The sequence below is a fragment of the Pteropus medius genome, unplaced genomic scaffold (genome assembly GCF_902729225.1).
Source record: "Pteropus medius unplaced genomic scaffold, Ma_sr-lr_union100, whole genome shotgun sequence".
NCBI classification, from domain to species: Eukaryota; Metazoa; Chordata; class Mammalia; order Chiroptera; family Pteropodidae; genus Pteropus; species Pteropus medius.
The window spans coordinates 11,507,790-11,524,934 of NW_024340692.1; the positions used below are offsets into that span (position 1 = coordinate 11,507,790).

General features: G+C 33.6%; 1 protein-coding gene across 5 annotated transcripts in view; it reads left to right on the top strand.

Annotated features, from left to right (window-relative positions):
- The window catches only part of BRD10 (bromodomain containing 10), a 91,761-nt gene that overhangs the window by 24,560 nt on the left and 50,056 nt on the right, over positions 1-17,145 (top strand). The gene's annotated exons all lie outside the window — the stretch shown is intronic.

Below are 17,145 nucleotides of genomic sequence, written 5' to 3' on the forward strand. Positions count from 1 at the left end.
TTTTTTATAATTAGGAACCAACTGCAAAATACTCTCTTCCTTGTACAGAGCCTCATAGAACTACTTGTGTTATAGCAAAGGGGATTTTATGGAGAGGAATAAAAATTAATCTGATAATAGTGTGTAATAAATTGGAATGGCAAGAAATTAAAGAAAAAGAAAGCTTGTAGGAAGAAGGCTGTAGTAGTCTAGACCTCTACTACTGGTACCCAGAAATAGGGAGAGGTCAGATTGTTCTAGAAACAATCAGGACTTAGTACCTTCCTTGATATAATGAGAACAGGGAAGAAATAAAGGTGAGTCGGGATGTAGTTGTAAGTGGTAGTAGCAAAAAGAAGATAAAAAAGAAGAGTGGTTAATATTTATTGAGCATGACTATTTGCCAGGTTTAGCTCTAAGCACCCTGTATGTTCTGAGGCACAGAGAGATTAACTTGCCCAAGAATAGGCAGTTTTTGAGCAGTAAAGATTTGAACACAGGCAGTTTGACTCTAGAGCTTGTGCTCTTAAGCGATGTGCTGTTCTTGTAACTTGTAAAATGATAGAACCAGCAAAAAAACATGGAGGAGCTTGAGTCCATGGTGTGGGAAGAGATCAGTGAACTTTAATTTTTGATAAATTGTTGAAAGTGATAAGGGAAACATTTAAACATTAATAGGAAACTAGAAATATGACTGAATCTTTTTCTTTTCTCCAATTTTACATATATTTATGTGTGTCCATAGATGACTAAGATATGAGGAGAAATTCTTTATTACATGTCTTAGTGACTATGATAACTTAATGGAGTAGTATGAATTAAGCTCTCTCTTTGGATACAGTGTTTACTTCTTTGTTAATTATAAGTATTTTAAGCATGGAGCAAAGAATAAATAAAATTATAATAAAGGGCCATGTACCCACTACTCAACAGTTTTTAAGAAATTAAACATAGATATATTCAAGATTTTCTGTATTCTTTTTCTCTGTCCCTAGAAGAAACCACTATCCTGACTTTATCATTTCCATGCATTTTATTATTGAATTTTAACAATTCTGTTATATACTCTAGATATAAGTTCTTTGTCAGATACAAATGCATTGCAAATATTTTTTTCCCAGTCTGTGGCCTATCTTTTCATTTTTAGTGTTTTTTGAGGAAAAGAAAATATTAACTTCAATTTCAATTAAAAAAATGTTTTGTGCTTTTTGTGACTGAAGAAATCTTAGGTCACCCAAGATTTTAAAGATTTTTCTCCCCTCAGAAATTTCTAAGTTTTATTTTCTATGGTTAAGTCTATAATCCATTTTAAATTCATTTTTGTGTGTGGTTTGAGGTAAGAGTAAAGTTTTTTTCTTCTATATGGATAGCCAGTTCCAGTATTATTTGTTGAAAAAAACTATTTTTTCATCAATGTATTACTTTTGCATATTTGTTGAAAATCAGTTGCACATATATTTGTGAGTCTTTCTGGACTTTGTATTCTGTTCCATTTATCTATTGGTCAATCCTTAGGCTAATACTATATTGACTTGATTAGTATAGCTTTATAGTAAGCCTTGAAATTTGGTAATATGAATCTTCCAATTTTGCATTTTGTTTTGTTTTCAAAATTGTTAGGCTTTACTAGGATCTTTGTATTTCTATGTGACTTCAGAATCATACCTGTAAAAAAAGAGTAAGAGAATTTTGAGATTGCATGGAAGTTATCAGTCAATTTTGAGATAATTGTTTAATTTCTCTTAGCAGTGTTTTATAGTTTTTAGTGTACACATTTTCCACATATTGATTAACTTTATTTCTACATATTTCATATTTTTGATGTAATTGTAAATTACTTTTTAAATTCAATTTATAGTTTTTTGTTGCTAATATATAGAAATACAATTGACTTTAGTATAGTGAAAATCAAAATATTATTGTCTATTTCTACTCTGAGTTTGAAAGATATTGATTGCTTCATGTAGTTTGAAACTCTGGTATTGGATGCATATATATTTATGATGCTTAGGTTTTTTTGATGGATTGACTTCTTATTATGAGTATTCCTTTTTATCCCTGATAGTATTTTTAATATTGTATTTTATCTTCATTGTTGGCTTATTAGCTATACATCATTGTTTCACTTGATCTAGCCAAAAGCCTGAGAAGCGATAGCTATACATTGTTGTTCGAAATTTTTTTAGTGGCTAAATTAACATCATAAATAACTTCAAATAGTATACCACTTTACAATATACTTCTATTTACCTCTTGCCATTTGTTGTGCTGTTATTGTCATACATTTTACTTCTACATGTGTTACAAACCTCAATACACTGTTACTGTGTGTATATTAGTTATCTTTTGAAGAAATTTCAGAATAAGGGGAAAAGTATATTTAACTATACATTTACCCTTCCCAACATTTTCTGCCTTCTTTTGTATTAAATTCATGATTCTGTCTGGTGTCATTTTTCTTCTGCCTAAAGAATTTCTTTTAGCATTTTCCTAATGTAGGTCTGCCAGTGATGAATTCGGAAGTTTGATTTTTTTGGTTTGAAAAAAATTTCACTTTATGTTTTGAAGGAGAATAAATCTAGGTTGATAGGTTTTTGTTCATTCGTTTTGTGTTTTTTTTTTCCTATCAACACTTTAAGCATGAAATATTTTACCATACATAGTTTTTGAAGGAAAATCTGTTCTCTTTATCTTTGTTCTTCTATACATAATGTATCTTATTTCTCTGACTGCTTTTAAAGTTTTATCTTTATTACTGGTTTTCAGAGATTTGATTGTAATGTGGCTTTGGTAGGATTGAGTTTATATATGTGTGTGTTGATTATCCTGTTTTGTATTCATTTTGCTTCTCTGATCTGTACTATAGGCTTTCAATCTTCCTCTCTGTGGTAAATTTTCAAGTTTGCTAATCTTTTCTTCTATAGTGTCTAATCCAGGGAACTTTTTATTTCAGATATTATATTCTTTCGACTCTAGAAGTTACATTTAGTTCTTTTTTTAATATAACTTTTCATCATTATGTTCACATTTTAATGTCTTTTATCTGCTAGCTCCTAATATTTTCTAGGTTTTTCTGTTGACTGATTTTTCTCCTGGTTATAAGTTCAGCTTTTTGGCATGTTCAGTACTTTTTTTTTTTTTTTTTAATTGGAAATTGGACATTGCGAATGTTACTTTGTGAAATAAAAGGATTGGGCTTTGTTCTTGCAGGGAGCTAAGTTCCCTATAGATCAGTTTGGTGATCCTTTCAAGTCCAGGATTTAAGCTGTTCTAGGGTGGGCCTAGACTAGCCTTTATTCCAGTTCAACACTACTACTAAGCTATCACCTCTCTAAGGTTCCCATTGAATGTCCCAAGTGATGACTGAGGACTGTCCACTCCAGCTAGTCTCTCCATTGTGTGTAAGCTCTCTGAGTTTATAATTTCTTGGTCATTCTTGCCAAACTTTGTCAAGTTTTTCTCTGCAGTCACAGGCTCAGAGTATTTAGCAAAGTCTCAAGGGGACCCTTAGGTAGATTTCTGATGCTCTTTTCTGCATAGCTTCCTTTTTTTTGGAATTATAACTTCTAGGTGCCTCATCCTGCCCCAGTACTGATTTCCTTATCCTGAACTCCACTGGACTGTTTGGGTTCTCCTTCCCTACACTTGTAGTATAGACATTGCCTGTAGTCAAAAAGCCAGGTGATTGTAGGGATCACCTCATTTGTTTCACTTCTTGGGGACCATAGTTCTATACTGTTTCATATTAAGTGTCTAAAAAAAATTTGTTTCATATATTTTGCTCAGTTTGTAATTGTTTACAATGGGAAGGTAAGTTTGGTCCAGTTACGCCATTATAATCACGAAAAGAGGTCATTTTGATGCATTTTTTATTTTTTGACTACATATGTATATATGTAGATAATATATAGCATTGTTTTACATATTATAACCTTTATATAAATGGCGACTTTCTGTTTCGCTCAACATTATATATGTGAAATTTATCTGCTCTTTCATTCTAGCTTATTTCAAGTGCTATTATATAATAGTACATTATCTGACTGCGTTACAGTTTATCCATTTAACTGGTGAGGTGGACATTTTGGATTATTTCTAGTGTTTTCTTCTAGAATGCTACAATAAACATTCTTTTATGTGTCTTCCTTAAGGATGGAGTAGGAGATAAAGAATTGTGTGTATGTGTGCATGTATATGTGCATGCAATTTGCTTTTAATCATGGTCATAGCAAATTCTTAAGAAATGTTACCACAATAACGTGATCTTCTTAAAATTGTCGTGAGGAGGTTATATTGATAAAGTAGTTGCCATCATATTGGTTCTGTATAAAGTATTTAATTATACCAATAAAATGGCTTATTATGTACCCTTAAAGAGTAAACTTATATACCTGCTCTTCTTCCTAAATACACATGAATTTTCAAACATTTTATTTTATTTTATTTTTCTCCCTCTTTAACCCCCCCGACATACACACCACTTCTGCCCTTGACCTACAGATATTGCCATCTCCCCTTAAGAACTGGATCTCTGAAGGAGGGGCGTCTCCTGCCATATGCTCATGGCACGCACCCGGGGCCTGGCACACCCAGAGCGTGGTCCGTGGCTCCACTTGGGCCTGGACCCAGGACCTTCTGCGTGTAAAGCACACGTGCTAACCAGTACACTATGGAGCCACCCCCAATTTTCAAACATTTTTAACTCGTCACTCTTTCTCAGTCTTAAATGTCATCATTGTCAAATACTTCAATTCCATCTGATTCTTAGTTGCCACATCTCAAATTTTGTCCAAGAGCTTCTCCTTTTCTCACATTACAGTTTCTTCATAGGTAATTTCATCCATGCCCATACCACTTATATGCAAAAGACTCATAGAGGCCTGTATCTTGTCTACTTAACATGTTCTTTGTATGTGTTATCAGTGTGGCACAGTCAAATCAGGATAATTCAAAGAGGGTTTATTTCAAAGGGGTTGAGATACAGCAGAACATTAAGAGATTAGGCTGTTAACTGGGGTGAGCAAGGAGAGAGTTATAGGAGAGAGATACAAAGAAGAGATTGTATTGAATGATATCTTCTTTTGAAGGACACAGCCCAAGGCAGCCTTACAGAGAGGGAGCCAGTGGAATAAATACTTAACTCTACTCCAGTCATCTTCCAGGGCTCTCTTGCCTGAACCCAAGAGAAGCTAGTGGGTAAGGCTCCTTATTAATACAGTTTATACAGTGAAGGATAGAGTAGGTCTGGAGGTAAAAGATATTCAATATAGAGATCTTCAAATTGATAACATCTAAAATTAACTATGAAAGCACGATCTTTCCTCTTAAAATTTGGTCTTACTATAATGTTCCCTGTCTTGGTGAGTAGCACCATTGTGTATTGGATTATGCAAGTTAGGAACCTGGGATTCATCCATGACACCTTCCTTTCCTTTACATGTAAATCAAATCCATCTCCAAATCATGATGGTTTTATTTCCTAAATCTCTCCTGAATCTGCCCACTTCACTCTTATCTTCTCTGCCTCCACCCAGTTCCTTCATCTCTCACTTAGACTGTTGTTATCTTAATTGGTTTAAGTGCCCATGCTTGCCTCATTCCAGTCTCTTTTCTGCATTAAGCCTAGAATCAACTTTTCCAAATGCACATTTGATCATGCCACTTACCTATCCCATTACTTACCATCTCCCCAAAACAAAGCAAGTACAGCAAGTACAGTTGACCCTTGGACAACAGGGATTGGGGCACCAACCCCCCCATACAGTCAGAAATCCATAAATAACTTTGACTCCCCCAAAACTTACCTACTAAAAGCCTACCATTGACCAATAAATAACATAAACAGTTAGCTATCACATATTTTGTATGTTATATGCATTATATAATATATTCTTACAATAAAGTAAGCTAGAGAAAAGAAAATCATAAGGAAGAGAAAATACATCTACAGGACCATACTATATTGATACTGTTATATTGTCTGTTTACAAGACGAATCATCTGTCAGTACCTACATCAATATTGTCTTATAGAATACAAAACACTGTAGATATTACTAACACTAGACACCAAAAATGAAAGGGTAATGTGAAAAAAATTCACATTAATTTACAGATATAATGATTCATGCATGGATATGAAGAAACAGCAAATATGATTGCTTTATGGTAGCCTAGTGTAATAGATACGATTGCTTCCCAGTAATAAAAAATCTCCAAAAGTTTTTTAAATATATTTATTGAAAAAAGTTTTGCATATAAGTGGATCCATGCAGTTGAAACCTATATTGTTCATGAGTCAACTGCAAACATAAAAACTTTCTGAGTTTAATTTATAAGAACCTGCTTTTACTCTTTGGCCTCGCCTAATCTCTCGAACCTCATTATCTACCTTTTCCTCATTTTTGTTATCCTAGCTGTAGTGGCCTTCTTTTCCTCCCTTCAGTACTAAGAGATGTTAACTTTATGTGGATCCAAATTTAGAGTTCACATAAAAACACATGTAAAATGTATCAAGAATGGTGGTACTTTATTTTTAACCTGTGTTTTCGAAATTTTCTGAAATAAGAATGCTTTTCTTCTATAATTGAAAATATAAGAAGTATTAAAATTTGTAATGTGTCACATAGCTAGTGCAACAAGCAGAGTTTTTTAAATGTCTTTTGAGCCTATTCTAAGATTTCTTTTGAGTCCTTAGAAGGAAAATGTGACATTTAGGCAACAACATGTGGTTTGCTACATGGGACTGCTAAACAAAGCCTCTCTCCCTCTGTACAATTACCCTACCATCTATTGTGATACCTGAAATTCTAGCAGTCTATCAATTCTAGCACTCTAATACCCTCTCAAGAGTTAGTGGCCTCAGCCATTAAAAAAAAAAAGAAATCTTACCATTTGCAACAACATGGATGGACCTAAAGGGTGTTATGCTGAGTGAAATAAGTTGGACAGAGAAAGATAAATACCATATGATTTTACTTATATGCAGAATCTAAGGAACAAAAGAAATGAACAAATGAAAACAGACTCACAGATACAGAGAACAAACTGGTGATTGCCAAAAGGAATGGGAGTGGGAGGCTGGGTGAAAAAGGTGAAGGAATGAAGTAAAAATTAATAGTTACAAAACAGTCATGGGGATATAGATACAGCATAGGGAATATATATAGTCAATATTATTGTAATGGCTGTGTGTAGTGCCAGGTGGGTGCTAGAGTAATTGAGGGAATCACTTCATAAATTATATAAATGTCTAACCATTGTACTGTATGTGTGAAACTAATATAAAATATGAAAAGAAAGAGGCTAGCAGATATAATCGATAGTATAAAATTAGATTTATAAAGGAACTTCTAAATCATATGGAAAGGTCATATTGGAAGACGGAAGGATGCAAAAATCATACGATTACTACAGCTGTGTTTTAACTTTGAGCATATCTTTTTTTTTTTTAATTAAAACCTTTGGCATAAGAGGTAAGAAGAAAAGTTTCTGTCCTAAGTAGGTTAAAACAACTTTTATATCAGAAATTCTAATGCATATTTTCATATGGTAGTAACTTTGGTTATGTGATGGACATTCGATCATTTTTAGCTGATCACTTGGGCAGATTTAAATTATTTTTTTAAATGCCTTTAAGTCCAGCAGTTAGGTCTCTGATTTGTGATCTGTTCCAGTTAAAAGAAGGCAGTCTCCATTCTGTATTTTATTTTTTATACAGTAGTTTCCCTTTGTTTTATAGTAGTATATGCCATAAAAATAATGGTTTCTTATATGATATGGCAAAAATCCCAAATCCAGCATTTCTCTGTTACTATCTTTATTTATTTGGACAGCGTTGGAAACCAGTGTAAAGAAAATGGTGGATGATGTGTGTTGAACAAGGAGGAATAAATATTGAGTATGGCTTGGTAGCCTGGCCATCTTCAGGTCAATGTTAATGGGACAACAGGCAATCTTGAGACCAGCTGGCATACGGAGGCACTGTTGATTTAGGAGACAGCAACATTACAAGTCAAAGTTCTACGAAAACAGAATGAAAGGGCTGGTTAATTTATAGTTGCTGAAATAGTTTTCACTACTCATGACTACTGCATTCTGAGCAATTAAGGAAAGATAAAATTATACTTTATATACCTGTTTTAATAAGCAGGGAAATATATAATACATTTTATAGTTTTTTTAAAAAAATAAAATTGGTTAAAATTGAAAGTTAGCTTTCTCAAGTAAATTTCTGTTAATCTGGAATATGACATTATTAGGTAGCAGTTCTGATCATTGAAGTCTACTTTAGCTGTATTAAAAGTATTGGATCTGTTCCCTATTATTTTTGAGTACTGTTTGTATTACCAGAAATAGTCTTTTTTTATATTGTTTCATACAGTTGTATAAACTTACCAGCATTTTATTGATTTGGAAATTACTGGAGTTAAAAATGTTTTCTACATTTTTGTGAAATAAAACTTTGACTTATGATGAAGCGATTTATTTTCAAATTCTCTATAACATTAAATAACAGTAACTTAAAGAAGTAGACATTCATCACTTGTGATCACCCAGCATTTTTGAACACTTTCCCTACATTTTGATAATTTCCCATATTACAAGTCTGACTTCCCAAAGTAGATGCCAAAAAATTTATTTTCGTATACCCACTTATTAAAGTGGAGGCATTTGGCCAGTCATATACTGCACACTCGAAATTGCATGGGAACAACATGAGGTGGCAGTGTTGGGCAGGGGAGTTTATGTTTTGCACAAGTGGTAGTGGGAGTTTCTGGTCTTTCTAGGTTCCTGGTATCAGAGGTGCCGAGTAGTGGTAGCAATCTAATTTTTCCTGGAGAGGCTCCCAAAGTATGGTTGGAATTCGCATCTTCATAGTCTGCTAAATTTGGCTCTCTCATCCTTGATGGAGTTTATGTAAACTCTCTACTAATGTTTAAATAAACTCCTTTTTTGCTTTAACTAACCAGACAAGATTTTTGTTGGCAGCTAAGTATCTCATTGTGATTTTGATTTGCATTTCTCTAACAGCTAATGATGTTGAACATCTTTTTATAAGTTTGTTGGTCATTTTTATGTCTTCTTGGGAGAAGTGTCTTTTCAGGTCCTCTGCTCATATTTTAATTGGATTGTTTGTTTTTTTTTACTGTTGAATTGTATGAGTTCTTTGCATATTTTGGATGTTTGACCATTATTGGAGACATTGTTTGCAAATATATTCTCCCATTAGATTGATTTCCTCTTTGTGTTGGTGGTTTCTTTTGCTTGCAGAAGCTTTTTAGTTTGATACCGTTTCATTCATTTATTTTTGCTTTTATTTCCTTTGCCTTTGAGGTCAAATTCATGAAATCCTCTCTTATCCAAGATCCATGAGTTTAGTACCTATGTTTTCTTCTATGCAATTTATTGTTTAAGGTCTTATGTTCAGGTTTTTGATACATTTTGAGTTAATTTTGATGTATGGTGATAGGTAGCAGTCTAGTTTTATTTTTTTGCATGTGGCTTTCCAATTTTCCCAGCACCATTTTTTGAACAGGCTTTCCTTTCTTCCATGTATGTTTTTGGCTCCTTTGTCAAAAATTATTTCACCATATATACGGGGGTTTGTTTTTGAACTCTTCAGTTCTGTTACATGAGTCTGGTGTGCCTGTTTTTCTGCCAATGCCATGTTGTTTTGATTATTGCTTTGTAGTGTATTTTGAAGTCAGGCAGAGTGATACCTCTGGCCTTATTCTTTTTTCTCAGGATTTCTTTAACTATATGGAGTCTTTTGTGCTTCCATACAAATCTAATGATTTTTTTGTCTTATTTCTTTAAAGAATGCCATTGGGATTATGATGGGAATTGCATTAAATCTGCATAATGCTTTTATTAATAAGGTCATTTTAACTGTGTTGATTCTTCTAGTCCATGAATACAGGAATACCTTTCCATTTTTTGTGTCATCTTCAGTTTCTTTCAATAATGTCTTATAGTTTTCAGTTTATAGGTCCTTCACGTTTCATTAGTTTTATTCTTAAGTATTTTATTTTTTTTTGTTGTTACAATTGAAAAAGGAATTGTTTTTTTCATTTCTTTTTCTGAAAATTCATAATTAGAGTATAGGAACGCTATGGATTTTTGTACATTGATTTTGTATCCTGAAACTTTAATGTATTTGTTTATTATTCTAATAGTTTAGAGTATTCTATGTAGAGAATCATGTCACTTGCAAAAAGTGACAATTTGACCTCTTTATTCTCAATTTGGATGTCTTTTATTTTTTTCTCTTGCCTGATTGCTCTAGCTAAGACTTCCAATACTGTAGTGAATAAGAGTGGTGATAGTGGACAGCCTTGTCTCATTCCTGATCTTAGAGGGAAGGTTTTTAGTTTTTCACTATTACATATAATGTTAGCTGCGGGTTCATTGTATATGGCCTTTATTATGTTGAGATACTTTCCTTCTATACCCATTTTATTAAATATTTTAATCAAAAATGGATGCTGTATCTTGTCAGATGCCTTTTCTGCATCTAGTGGTATGATCATATGATTTTTATTCTTTATTTTGTATATGCGGTGTATCACATTAGTCAGTTTGCATATGTTAAACCATCCATTGCCCCTGGGATGAAGCCCACTTGATCATGGTGTATAATCTTTTTAATGTATTGTTGTATTCGATTTCCTAGTATCTCATTTAGGATTTTTGCATCTGTGTTCATGAGAGTTTGGTCTGTAGTTTTCTTTTTTTGTGTTATCTTTACCAGGTTTTGGTATCAGGGTAATGCTGACCTCATCAAATGAGTTAGGAAGTATTGCCTCCTCTTTAATTTTTTGGAAGAGTTTGATGAGAATAGGTATTAAATCTTCTTTGAGTGTTTGGTAGAATTCACTGGCAAAGCCGTCTAGTCCTGGACTTTTACTTTTTGGGAGGTTTTTAATGATTGTTTCAATTTCCATACTGTTGATCATTCTATTTAGATTTTCCAGTTCTTGATTCAGTCTAGGAAGGTTGTATCTTTCTAAGACCTTGTCCATTTCTTCTAGGTTATTGAATTTGGTGACGTATGGTCTTTCATAGTATTCTTGTATGATCCTTTGTATTTCTGTGGTATCTGTCATAACTTCTCTTTTCATTTCTGATTTTATTTGTGTCCTTTCTTTTTTTCTTTAGTGAGTCTAGCCAGGGGTTTGTCAATTTTATTAAACTTCTCAAAAAACCAGCTCTTTGTTGCATTAATTTTTTCTGTTGTCTTTTTGTTCCGTTTCATTTAATGCTCTAATTGTAATATTTCTTTCCTTCTGCTGACTTTAGGCTTCATTTGTTTTTTTTCTAGTTTTTAAAGATATAATATTAGTTGTTTATTTGGGATTTTTGTTTATTGAGATAGGCCTGTAATGATATTAACTTTCCTCTTATTACCACTTTTGCTGTATCACAAAATTTTGATATGTTGTACTTTCATTCTTCTTTGTTTCTGTGTATCTCTTGAGTACCTTTTATTTCTTCTGTGACCCAGTTCTTTAGTAGCATGTTGTTTAATCTCCACTTATTTGTGATTCTTCTTTCTTTCTGTACTGGATCTCCAGTTTCAAAGCATTGTGGTTGGAGAATATGCTTAATACGATTTCAGTCTTCTTAAATGTGTTGAGGCCTAGTTTTGGGTTCCAATATACGGTCTATCCTAGAGAATGTTCTATGTGCACTAGAGAAGAATGTATAATCTGATGTTTTGGAATGAAAGGCTCTGTAAATGTCAATTAAGTCCAGTTGTCTAATGTGTCATTTAAGGTTCATATATCCTTATTAATTTTCTGTTTGGATCATGTATCCATAGCTGACAGTAGGGTATTTAGATTCCCTACTATTATAGTGTTTTGGTCAGCTTCTCTCTTCTGTTAGTAGTTACTTTATATATTTCAGTGCTCCACAATTGGGAGCATATATATTGATAAGTGTTCTGTCTTCTTGATGTATGATTTCCTTTATCATTATGAAGTGTCCATCATTGTCTCTTGTTACTTTTTTTTATCTTGAAGTCTATTTTGGTAAATAGAAGTATGGCTCTACCTGCTTTTCTCTAAATGCCATTTGTTTGGAATATTGTTTTCCACCCTTTCACTTTTAGTCTATATTTGACCTTACGCCTGAGATGTGTCTTTTTGAAGAAAACGTATGGTTTCGTTTGTTCGTTTTTAATTTTTTTAATTAACTTTTTTATTATGGTAATATTGGTTAATGAAATTCGCTAAGTATCAGGTGTACAATTTAGCAGTAAGCATATGCATATATTGCATTGTGTGTTCCCCTCCCATAGTTAAGATTTCTTTCTGTCACCACATATTTGACTCCTTTTACCCCATATACCTTTCCCTTCCCCTCTACCCCCTGATAAACACTAGTGTGTTGTCCATGTCCATGAGTCTCTGTTTGTTTGCCCTGTTTGTTTGTTGCTTTTAGGTTTATATCCCACATATAAGTGATATCATGTGGTTTTCATCTTTGTCTGGCTTATTTCGCTTAGCGTGATTATTTCAAGATTTATCCACATTGTCGCAAATGGCAGTATTTCATCTCTTATGGCTGAATAATATTCCATTGTATACATGTACCACAGCTTCTTTATCCAATCATCTGTTGTAGGACACCTCGGTTGCTTCCATGTCCTGCCCACTGAATAATGCTGCTATGAACTTCGGTGTGCAAATATCTTTTTAGATATGGGTTTTCAAGTCTTTGGTGTAAATACCCAGTAGAGGGATTGCTGGATCATATGGTAGATCAATTCTTAGTTTTTTTGAAGAACCTCCATACTGTTTTCCATAGTGGCTGTACCAATTTACAGTCCCACCAGCAAGGTGTAGGGGTTTCTTTTTCTCCGCATCCTCTCCAACACTTATTACTTGTCCTGTTGATAACAGCTATTCTAACAGGTGATAGACGGTATCTCATTGTGGTTTTGATTTGCATTTCTCTAACAGCTAGCGATGTTGAGCATCTTCTCATATGTTTGTTGGCCATTTGTATGTTTTCTTGGGAGAAGTGTCTGTTCAAATCCTCTTCCCATTTTTTTATTGGATTATTTGTGTTTTTGTTGTTATTGATTGTATGAGTTCTTTGTATATTTTGGATATTAGGCCCTTATCAGAGGCGTTGCTTGCAAATATATTTTCCCATTCTAATGATTGTCTCTTTACCTTGATGACTGTTTGTTTTGTTGTGCAGAAGCTTTTTAGTTGGATGTAGTCCCATTCATTTATTTTTACTTTTACTTTCCTTGCCTTTGAGGTAAAATTCATAAAATCATCTTTAAGTCCAGGGTCTTGAATTTAGTTCTCATCCTTTCTTCTATGCATATTATTGTCTCAGATCTTATGTTCAGGTCTTTAATCTATTTTGAGTTAATTTTGGTGTGTGGTGATAGACAACAGTCTAGTTTCATTCTTTTGCAGGTAGCTTTCCAGTTTTCCCAGCACCATTTATTAAAGAGGCTTTCCTTTCTCCACTGTATGTTTTTGGCTCTCTTGTCGAAAATTATTTGCCCATATAAATATGGGTTTACTTCTGGACTCTCAGTTCTGTTCTACTGGTCTGTGTGTCTGTTTTTTCTGCCAATACCATGCTGTTTTGATTACTGTCGCTCTGTAGTATAATTTGAAGTCGGACAGAATGATGCCTCCAGCCTCATTCTTTTTTCTCACGATGTCTTTGGCTATTCAGGGTCTTTTGTGCTTCCTTAAAAATCTGATGATTTTTTGTTCTATTTCTTTAAAAAATGCCGATGGGATTTTGATGGGATTGCGTTAAATAGGTATTTTATTCTTTTTGTTGCAATTGCAAAAGGAATTATTTTTTCCACTTGCTTATCTGACAGTTATTTATCAGAATGCTATGGATTTTTGAACATTGATTTTTATATCCAGAAACTTTATTTGCTGGATAATAGTGTTCTTATTGAGTCTTTAGGGTTTCTAGTAGTGTTCTTATGGAGTCTTTAGGGTTTTCTATTAGAGAATCATGTCATCCGCAAATAGTGACAATTTGACTTCTTCGTTACCTATTTGGATGCCTTTTATATCTTTCTCTTGCCCGATTGCACTCGCTAGGAACTCCAGTGTTATATTGAATAACAGTGACGATAGTGGACAGCCTTGTCTTGTTCCTGACCTTAGAGGGAAGGTTTTTGGTTTTTCACCATTAAATATAATGTTGGCTGAGGGTTTATCATAGATGACCTTTATTATGTTAAGGTACTTTCCTTCTATACCAATTTTGTGAAGTGTTTTGATCTTGTTGAAGACTTTTTCTGCATCTATTGATATGATTGTATAATTCTTATTTTTTGATTTGTGTGGTATATCACATTAATCAATCTGCGTATGTTGAACTGCGTATGTTGAACTATTGTAGTGTATAATATTTTTAATATGTTGCTGTATTCAGTTCGCTAGTATTTTATTTAGGATTTTTGCATCTGTGTTCTTGATAGAGATTGGTTAGTAGTTTTTGTGTGTTATCTTTACTAGGTTTTGGTATAAGGGTAATATTGGCCTCATAAAATAAGTTGGGAAATATTGCCTCCTCTTCAATTTTTTGGAAGAGTTTGAGGAGAATAGGTGTTAAATCTTCTTTGAATGTTTGGTAAAATTCACTGGTGAAGCCATCTGGTTCTGGACTTTTACTTTTTGGGAGACTTTTTGGGAGGCTTTTCAATTTCCATACTGTTAATCATTCAATTTAGATTTTCCAGTTCTTGATTCAGTCTAAGAAGGTTATGTTTTTCTAAGTACTGGTCCATTTCTTCTTAGTTATTAAATTTGGTGTTATATACTTTTTCATAGTATTCTTTCATGATCCTTTGTATTTCTGCGATGCCAGTCGTAATTTCCCCTCTTTCATCCCTGATTTTGTTTATTTGTGTCCTTTCTCTTTTTTCTTTAGTGAGTCTAGCCAGGGGTTTGTCAATTTTATTAACCTTCTCAAAGAACCAGCTCTGTGTTGCATTTATTTTTCCTATTGTTCTTTTGTTTTCAATTTCATTTCTTCCTGCTCTAATTTTGATTATTTCTTTCCTTCTACTGACTTTAGGTTTCATTTGTTGTTCCTTTTCGAGTTTTTTAAAATGAAGCATTAGGTTGTTTATTTGGGCTCATTCTTGTTTTTAGAGATTGACCTGTAATAATATGAACTTTCCTCTTGTGACCACTTTTGCCGTTTCCAAAAGTTTTTATATGTTGTACTACCATTATCATTAATTTCTGTGTATCTCTTGATCTCTCTTTTTATTTTTTCTCTGACCCAGTTATTCTTCAGTAGCATGTTTAATCTCCATGTATTTGTGTTTCTTCTTGATGTCTTTCTGCAGTTGATCTCCAGCTTCAAAGCATTATGATCAGAGAATATAGTTGGTATGATTTCAACCCTCTTATAATTGCTGAGGCTATCTCTGTGTCCCAGTATGTGGTCGGTCCTTGAGGATGTTCCATGTGCACTAGAGAAGAATGTATAAGCAGCTATTTTGAGATGAAAAGCTCTGTAAATGTCAATTATGTCCAGTTAGTCTAATGTGTCATTTAGGGATGTTATTTCCTTATTGATTTTCCGTTCAGATGATCTGTCCATATCTGGCAGTGGGGTATTTAGGTCTTCTACTACAATAGTGTTTTGGTGTGTTTCTCCCTTTAGTTCTGTTAGTAATTGCTTTACATATTTTGGGGCTCCATGATTGGGAGCATAGATATTAATAAGTGTTATGTCTTCTTGGTGCGTGATTCCCTTTTTCACTATGAAGTGTCCCTCAGTATCTTTCTTTACCTTTTTTATTTCGAAGTCAATGTCGTCTGATATTAGTATCGCTACTCCTGCTTTTCTCTGAATGCCATTTGCTTGAAATGTTATTTTCTACCCTTTCACTTTGAGTCTATATTTTTCTTTGGAACTAAGACGTATCTTCTGGAGACAGCATCTGGTTCAGTTTTGTTTTTTGATCCAATCTGCAACTCTGTGCCTTTTTATTGGTGAGTTCAATCCATTACATTTAGGGTGATTATTGAAATATGAGGCTTCCTATAGCCATCTTATCTTTTGCTTTCTGGTAGCTTGGTGTTTCCATTGCTTCCTTGTCTTTGCTTGTCTGTTTTGGGGTTTGTTTGTTTGTTTGTTTGTTTTTTATTGGGTTTTATGGGGTTTCCATCTGGTCCTTCTTGTTTTACATTATATATTTCAGTTCTGAATCTTTGACATGTGGTTACCATTACGAATATGTAGAGGCTAGTGTGTGTGTGTGTGTGTGTGTGTGTGTGTGTGTGTGTGTGTGTCTGTGTGTTCCATTTTCTTCTGTGTGTGCCTTATCTCCATTCCCCTTTGCAAATTTGGATCTATGAATCCTCCCCTTTTCTGTTATTGTTGTCTCAATTTGTCCTTAGTGTACTGAACGATCTTACTATCTTGCAATAGAAAATCTCTTTTTTAAGCTTATAATGCCCTTTTCTTAATAAGAGTTGCACTCCTCTGCTTCTATCTGCCGGCTAATTGCCTTACTCATAGTTATGTTTTTTGTTTTTTGTTTTTTATTTATTTATTTTTTTTGTCATTTTGCTTTTGGTGAGCTGACCCCTTTCAGTATTTCCTGTAATGCAGGCCTCATAGTGGAGAAATTCCCTCATTTTTTTTTATGTCTGGAAAGGTCTTTATTTCTCTTTAGTATCTAAAGGAGACCTTTGCTGGCTACATTATTCTTGGCTGTTAGTTCCTTCCATTTAGTAGTTTGAATATTTGAGTCCAATCCTTTCTGGCTTGTAATGTTTGTGCTGAGAAGTCCGACAATAATCTAATGGATTTTCCTTTATTTCCTTCTTTTCCCTGGTTGCCTTGAGAATTCTTTGTCATTTATTTTTGATAATTTTAATACAATGTGTCTTGGAAAAGGCCTTTTTGGGTTGTGATAGTTGGATTTTCTGTTGACTTCTTGAATTCCAAGCTCCAGTTCATTCCTTAGATTTGGGAAATTCTTGTCAACTATTTGTCTGAAAATGTTTTCTAATCCTTGCTCCTTTTTCTCCCCTTTGAGAATGCCCGTTGTTCTTATGTTTCCTTTCCTGATGATATCAGCTAGTTCTTGTATTTTTCTTTCATTAATTTTCATTCTGCAGTTTCTCTCTTCTTCCTTCTTTATTTCTAG